This window comes from Erpetoichthys calabaricus, chromosome 14 (genome assembly GCF_900747795.2).
Source record: "Erpetoichthys calabaricus chromosome 14, fErpCal1.3, whole genome shotgun sequence".
In the NCBI taxonomy this organism is placed as follows: Eukaryota; Metazoa; Chordata; class Cladistia; order Polypteriformes; family Polypteridae; genus Erpetoichthys; species Erpetoichthys calabaricus.
The window spans coordinates 80,293,281-80,301,130 of record NC_041407.2 but is presented as its reverse complement, the minus strand read 5'-3'; the positions used below and the strand labels follow the sequence as shown (position 1 = coordinate 80,301,130).

The following is a 7,850-nucleotide window of genomic DNA, read 5'->3' as shown; positions in this document are numbered from 1 at the left end:
AGTGAAAAGGTGATTATGGCAAGCCAAATTAACATTTAGAGATATCTCAAAATGAATTTTATGATATCTGGAAATGCATTTTAGATATCTCAAATTGAATTATAGATATCTAAAAATACATCTATTTTAAGATATCTAAAAAGAATTGTATGATATCTCAAACAGATTTCTATGGCAAGCCAAATTAACATTTAGAGATATCTCAAAATGAATTTTATGATATCTGGAAATGCATTTTAGATATCTCAAATTGAATTATAGATATCTAAAAATACATCTATTTTAAGATATCTAAAAAGAATTGTATGATATCTCAAACAGATTTCAAGATATCTTGAAGTGTATGGCAAGCCAAATTAACATTTAGAGATATCTCAAAATGAATTTCGGATATCTTAAAATGTAATTTACTTTTTAAGATATCTGAAATTCGCTTTGAGATATCTTAAAATACTTTCCTTTACATTTTAAGATATCTCCAATAAATTTCGGGATATCTCAAATGCATTTCAAGATATCTCAAATACAGTTTCAGATATCTCAAAATAATTGTGTCTGTATTTCAAGATATCTCAAATGAATTTTCAGATATCTTAAATTGACCTTTCATGCATTTTAAGATATCTTAAATGCATTTCAAGATATCTCAAAATCATTTCCTGTAAAACTGCCTATTATTTCAATGGGACTTCTTGTTTATTATAAGATATCTTAAAATGTATTTGAGATATCTTGAAATGAGCAGGAAGTGATGCTGAGATATCTGAAAATGTATTTGAGATATCTGAAAATGGACAGGAAGCTGTTTTGAGATATCTGGAAATGTATTTGAGATATCTTAAATTGTATTGTAGATATCTGAAAGTGCTATTGAGATATCTTGAAATAATTGAGTGTCCTTTTAAAGATATCTTAAAATGCATTTTAGATATCTTGAAATACATTGTTAGATATCTGAAATAGAGCAGAGACCCATTTTAAGATATCATGAAATTAATTTTAGATATCTAAAAATGTATTTCAGATATCTGAAACAACAATGAATTTCAAGATATCTTAAATGCTTTTTAAGATATCTAAATTATATTTCGAGATATCTTAAAATAACTTCCTTCTCATTTTAAGATATCCCAAATTCATTTTGAGATATCTGAAATGCATTTTCAGATATCTTAAAATGACTTCCTGCACATTTCAAGATATCTAAAATACATTTCAAGATATCTTAAAATGACTTCCTGCACATTTCAAGATATCTCAAATACATTTCAAGATATCTTAAAATGACTTCCTGCACATTTCAAGATATCTCAAATACATTTCAAGATATCTTAAAATAACTTCCTGCACATTTCAAGATATCTCAAATACATTTCATGATATCTCAAAATCACTTCCTGTGCATTTCAAGATATCTTAAAATAGGCAGGAAGTTCCATTGAAAGTATAAGAAATTTTACAGGAAGTGATTTTAAGATATCTGAAAATGTATTTGAGATATCTTGAAATACACAGGAAGTTATTTTAAGATATCTGAAAATGTATTTGAGATATCTTGAAATACGCAGGAAGTTATTTTAAGATATCTGAAAATGTAATTGAGATATCTTGAAATACGCAGGAAGTTACTTTAAGATATCTGAAAATGTATTTGAGATATCTTGAAATGTGCACAAAGCTATTTTAAGATATCTGAAAATGTATTTCAGATATCTCAAAATGCCTGCAGATGTATTTTAAGATATCTTGAAATGTATTTGAGATATCTCAAAATGCACATGAACATATTTCAAGATATCTCAAATTGCATTTAAGATATCTTGAAATGCATTTCAGATATCTGAAAATGTACAGCATATCACTTCAAGATATCTTGAAATCTGTTTGAGATATCATACAATTCTTTTTAGATATCTTAAAATAGATGTATTTTTAGATATCTATAATTCAATTTGAGATATCTAAAATGCATTTCCAGATATCATAAAATTCATTTTGAGATATCTCTAAATGTTAATTTGGCTTGCCATAGAACTGACTACACAGACTGAAGGCTGTCATGTCTGCCAAACATCAATCAACTAAATGCTGAATTGAAGGGGTGACTAACTACTTGCGTAATCAGTTATTGAATGCTTCATATTTTAAGTCATTTGGAATACTTTGCAGAGAGCATTTTTCACTGTGACATTAAAGAGTCTTTTTCTGTTGATTATTGTCAAAAAATCCAGATTAAACCTATTGTGTGTTGATATTGTATAGCAATAAATTGTGAAAACTTCCAAGGTAGGGGAATACTTTTTATAGGCTTTGTAGCTCTTTTCTGTTCTTACTATCTTTCTTTATTTTGTATAGCACCTTTCACATCTGTCAATCAATTATATAGTGCCTTTCACATTTATCTATAATGTAGTGCCTTTCATAATTATCCATATGTGGTATAGTGCAATTTAATATCTATCTATCTATCTATCTATCTATCTATCTATCTATCTATCTATCTATCTATCTATCTATCTATCTATCACAGAATACCTTTTATCAATCTATCTCACTGTCATATGGTGCCTTACATATCCATCTATCTACCAACCATAGAGAGCTTTTCATAATTATCTGTTATATAGTGCCATTTAATATCTATCTATCTATCTATCTATCTATCTATCTATCTATCTATCTATCTATCTATCTATCTATCTATAATATCGGATTACGACACACAGATGTTGATATGATTCTTAAATATAGTTTTTAATAACTGTAAAATCATGTCAGTTTCTCATTAGGTTCTCTCCGTAAAGAAATAGAAACAAAACCCTTTTTTTTAAGAACTTCCTTTTTCCTTCTAAAATCCCACCCACTAACATTCTACAGGAAATTACCAACTAGAGGAATGTCAATCAACATCAATATAAATTTAACTTGTTACTGAACATACAAATACACAACACTTCTTTCCCTCAGTTTTAAATATCTTTGTAACGTTTTGGCCTAACAAGAGCTCTACGGGGCCTTAATGACACCATAGGCTGCGGGATCTTAACATCCACAGGTTTATCAGTTTCAGGGGTTGGTGCCACTACTGTATCATTATCTGTAGTAGATTCAAAAGAAGTTGGTATTTCTGGGCTACTAGGAGGCTGCTGAACAGTGGTAGCTGGCAGCTGCATTGACTCTGCTTCGGGCACTGGTCACTGGGCACTGATGAAGATCCATTATCCGCTCTCGAAGCTGATCAACATGGTGACGGCAAATGTGTCCATCTTCTGTTTGCACACGGTAAGACACAGGGCCATTTGCCTCTTGCACTACTGCTGGCATCCATCGTGGTTCTCCTATAAAATTGTGCGCATATACTGTCTGTAAGGGTCGAAATTGCCTAAACACACCCCCCTGCTTTTGTGCTAGTTCCTCTTGCTTCATATGCATGTTAGCTTGAAACTCTGGGTGAAGGTGATCAAGTGCAGTGGTCAGTCGTCTTTTTATTAGCAACTCCGCTGGACTCTTCCCTGTGGAAGAGTTGGGCGTGTGTGCAGAGATAGCAAAAATCTTGTCAGGCGTGTTTGCCAATTACCAGCTATGATTCTCCGTAGAGCATCCTTTGTTGTCTGTACCATTTGCTCTGCTTACCCATTTGAGGATGGATGATAGGGGGCCGTTGTCACATGCTGGATCCCATTTCTTTCTGTGAACTCTTTGAATTCAGCAGATGTAAATGCCGCACCGTTGTCTGAGACAATAATATCTGGCAATCCATGTGTAGCAAAGATAAGGCGCAAAGTGTCGATGGCAGCATTTGCAGACATGGAGTGTAGAAGAGACACCTCCAGCCACTTGGAATGGGAATCTACCAAAATAAAGAAAACCTTTCCTTGAAATGGTCCAGCAAAATCAATGTGGATCTGAGACCAAGCCTTAGTTGGCCATTCCCAGGGATGAAGTGGTGCCCTTGATGGTGCATGCCGTGACTGTTGACATGTTGTACAACACTTTACAGTTTTCTCTATTTGTCCATCCATTCCTGGCCACCATACATAACTTCTAGCCAGAGCCTTCATGCGGACTATGCCAGGGTGGGAGTCATGAAGTAGTTTAAGTACATCCTCCCATGCTACCCCATAAAACACAACCCTTGTGAGTTGAAAGTTCATTACTTCTATTGGCAAAGGGTATGAAATCATCACCTGGGACTTCATGGGACCAGCCATGCAAAAGCCAGTGCAGCACACGAGACAGAACTGGATCCTTCTGAGTAAGGGCAGAAATTTGGGTAGCATGAATAGGTGCATTAGGCACAGACTCCAAGAGCAGAACCTTAAGAGGAGGTGGTGTATCAGCCATAGGATGTGCTATAGGCAAGCGGCTCAAGGCATCGGCGGTTGTCAACTCTTTTCTAGGTCTGTAGCACAACTGATAGTTGTATGCACCCAACAAGAGACTCCAGCGAAGCATACGAGGTGACAAGATCTGTGGCATGGGTTTAGAATGATGTAGAAGACCAAGGAGCGGCGTGTGGTCTGTGCAAATCGTAAACTGACGCCACTGCAAGAACTGATGAAATTTTTTTACACCAAAAATAACAGCAAGAGCCTACTTATCTATTTGAGCATAATTGCGTTCAGTGGCCGACAGTGTCCGTGAAGCAAAACTAATTGGGGACTCCATACCATCAGGCTCTACATGGCTCAGTACAGCTCCAAGGCCATAAGGAGAAGCATCACATACCAATACAAGAGGCTTCTTAACATCATAGTGCACAAGCAGTCCATCTGCTTTGAGTAGTGCTGTGTCATGGGCAGCAGCCCAGTGCCATACCGTTGACTTGTCAAGAAGTCTGTGTAGTGGTTCCAGAATGGTGGCCTTGTTTGGAAGGAAACAACTGTAAAAATACTAAAGTCCCAGAAATGCCTGAAGCTGTGTCTAGTTACGGGGAGCTGGTGCATTCATGATAGCTTCCACCTTCTCACTGGTGGGATGGATGCCCTCTTTATCTACTCTGAATCCGAGAAACTCCACTTCAGTAGCAGGAAAAACACATTTGTCCTTTTGAAGTCTAAGTCCAACTTCAGAGATTCGACATAACACTTTCTCCAAACGTGCATCGTGCTCCTCTGGAGTTTTCCCAGTGATTAAAATGTCATCCAGGTATGGCTGTACACCTGGAATACCTGCTTGTAGAGTATCCATAAACCGCTGGAAAATAGCAACAGCTGTAGAGACCCCAAATTGCAGCCGTTGAGCACGGTACAGCCCCCTGTGCGTATTAATTGTTAACAGCTCAGCTGAAGGTTCATCAAGAACTAGCTGCTGGTAGGCTTGTTTAAGGTCTAATTTAATAAAAATGACACCCCCCGCCAGTTTGGAGAACATCTCTGCAACAGTTGGTAAGGGATAAACATCAGGAATGTCAATCAACATCAATATAAATTTAACTTTTTACTGAACATACAAATACACAACACTATCTATCTATTATATACTACCTTTTATAATTATCTGTCTCACTGTCACATACTGTAGTACCTTTCATAATTATCTGTCATATAGTGCCTTTCATATCTGTCTGTCTATCAATCATACAGTGCCTTTCATATTCATCTATATACAGTTAGGTCCATAAATATTTGGACAGAGACAACTTTTTTCTAATTTTGGTTCTGTACATGACCACAATGAATTTTAAATGAAACAACTCAGATGCAGTTGAAGTGCAGACTTTCAGCTTTAATTCAGTGGGGTGAACAAAACGATTGCATAAAAATGTGAGGCAACTAAAGCATTTTTTTAACACAATCTCTTCATTTCAGGGGCTCAAAAGTAATTGGACAAATTAAATAACTGGAAATAAAATGTTCATTTCTAATACTTGGTTGAAAACCCTTTGCTGGCAATGACAGCCTGAAGTCTTGAACTCATGGACATCACCAGATGCTGGGTTTCCTCCTTTTTAATGCTCTGCCAGGCCTTTACTGCAGCGGCTTTCAGTTGCTGTTTGTTTGTGGGCCTTTCTGTCTGAAGTTTAGTCTTCAACAAGTGAACTGCCTGCTCAATTGGGTTAAGATCAGGTGACTGACTTGGCCATTCAAGAATTTTCCATTTCTTTGCTTTAATAAACTCCTGGGTTGCTTTGGCTGTATGTTTTGGGTGATTGTCCATCTGTATCATGAAACGCCACCCAATCAATTTGACTGCATTTAGCTGGATTTGAGCAGACAGTATGTCTCTGAACACCTCAGAATTCATTCGGCTGCTTCTGTCCTGTGTCACATCATCAATAAACACTAGTGTCCCAGTGCCACTGGCAGCCATGTACGCCCAAGCCATCACACTGCCTCCACCGTGTTTTACAGATGATGTGGTATGTTTTGGATAATGAGCTGTTCCCCGTCTTCTCCATACTTTTTTCTTGCCATCATTCTGGTAGAGGTTGATCTTGGTTTCATCTGTCCAAAGAATGTTTTTCCAGAACTGTGCTGGCTGTTTTAGATGTTCTTAAGCAAAGTTCAATCTAGCCTTTCTATTCTTGAGGCTTTTGAGTGGCTTGTACCTTGCAGTGCACCCTCTGTATTTACTTTCATGCAGTCTTCTCTTTATGGTAGACTTGGATATCGATACGCCTACCCCCTGGAGAGTGTTGTTCACTTGGTTGGCTGTTGTGAAGGGGTTTCTCTTCACCATGGAAATGATTCTGCGATCATCCACCACTGTTGTCTTCCGTGGATGTCCAGGTCTTTTTGCGTTGCTGAGTTCACCAGTGCTTGCTTTCTTTCTCAGGATGTACCAAACTGTAGATTTTGCCATTCGTAATATTGTAGCAATTTCTCGGATGGGTTTTTTCTGTTTTCGCAGCTTAAGGATGGCTTCTTTCACCTGCATGGAGAGCTCCTTTGACCACATGTTGTCTGTTCACAGCAAAATCTTCCACATGCAAGCACCACACCTCAAATCAACTCCAGGCCTTTTATCTGCTTAATTGATAATGACATAACGACAGACTTGCCCACACCTGCCCATGAAATAGCCTTTGAGTCAATTGTCTAATTACTTTTGAGCCCCTGAAATGAAGGGATTGTGTTAAAAAAATCCTTTAGCTGCCTCACATTTTTATGCAATCATTTTGTTCACCCCACTGAATTAAAGCTGAAAGTCTGCACTTCAACTGCATCTGAGTTGTTTCATTTAAAAATCACTGTGGTAATGTACAGAACCAAAATTAGAAAAAAGTGGTCTCTGTCCAAATATTTATGGACCTAACTGTATTTTTTTTTCTCTTTGACTGGATGTCTAACACTCTATTTTAAGAACACAGCCAGTGTTGTGAGGTGCAGCTGCTTTCTAAATGAACAGATGTGCCATCAGAGCCTGACATCCTTACTGCAGATTTTTGCAGCCTCCTTTCAGGGCTAGTCAACGACTCCCTTGTACATGAGTGATATGCTTGACAAAGAGCGCCTTCCAGTGAAGATGACGAGAGTCCCTGATGTGCACACTACTCAGGCATTTTCAGAAAGCTCCAATTACTAAAGGATATTGCTATTTCCGCACTTGGCATGCAATACAGTGTTGCTGTTTTTTTCAGTGATCATAATATTATTTGTTCAGACTTCATAAAGCACTTGAGGTGCCCCTCCTGAAGGTGACATTCCCAGAACGTGAACTAAGGCCATGATGTTTCAGCCAGAGCCTCGCTGTGATTTTCATTCATTCTGCTGATAAGCACATTACATAACAGGTGAAGGTTCTCTCATCCTGGCTTCCTGCTTAGCTGTCACAGTTTGTTTCTCTCCAAAAAATTAAATGAAGGGTGCCCAGTGGGGGACTGATGCTTGGTAAGTGTTTCCAATGTT

The 7,850-nt window shown here is 37.3% G+C and overlaps 1 pseudogene; it reads right to left on the bottom strand.

Moving 5' to 3' along the window:
• Nucleotides 1-3,135: 3,135 nt before the first annotated feature.
• LOC114664363 (uncharacterized protein K02A2.6-like) lies at nucleotides 3,136-5,421 on the bottom strand (annotated as a pseudogene).
• Between the last annotated feature and the right edge of the window lie 2,429 nt (nucleotides 5,422-7,850).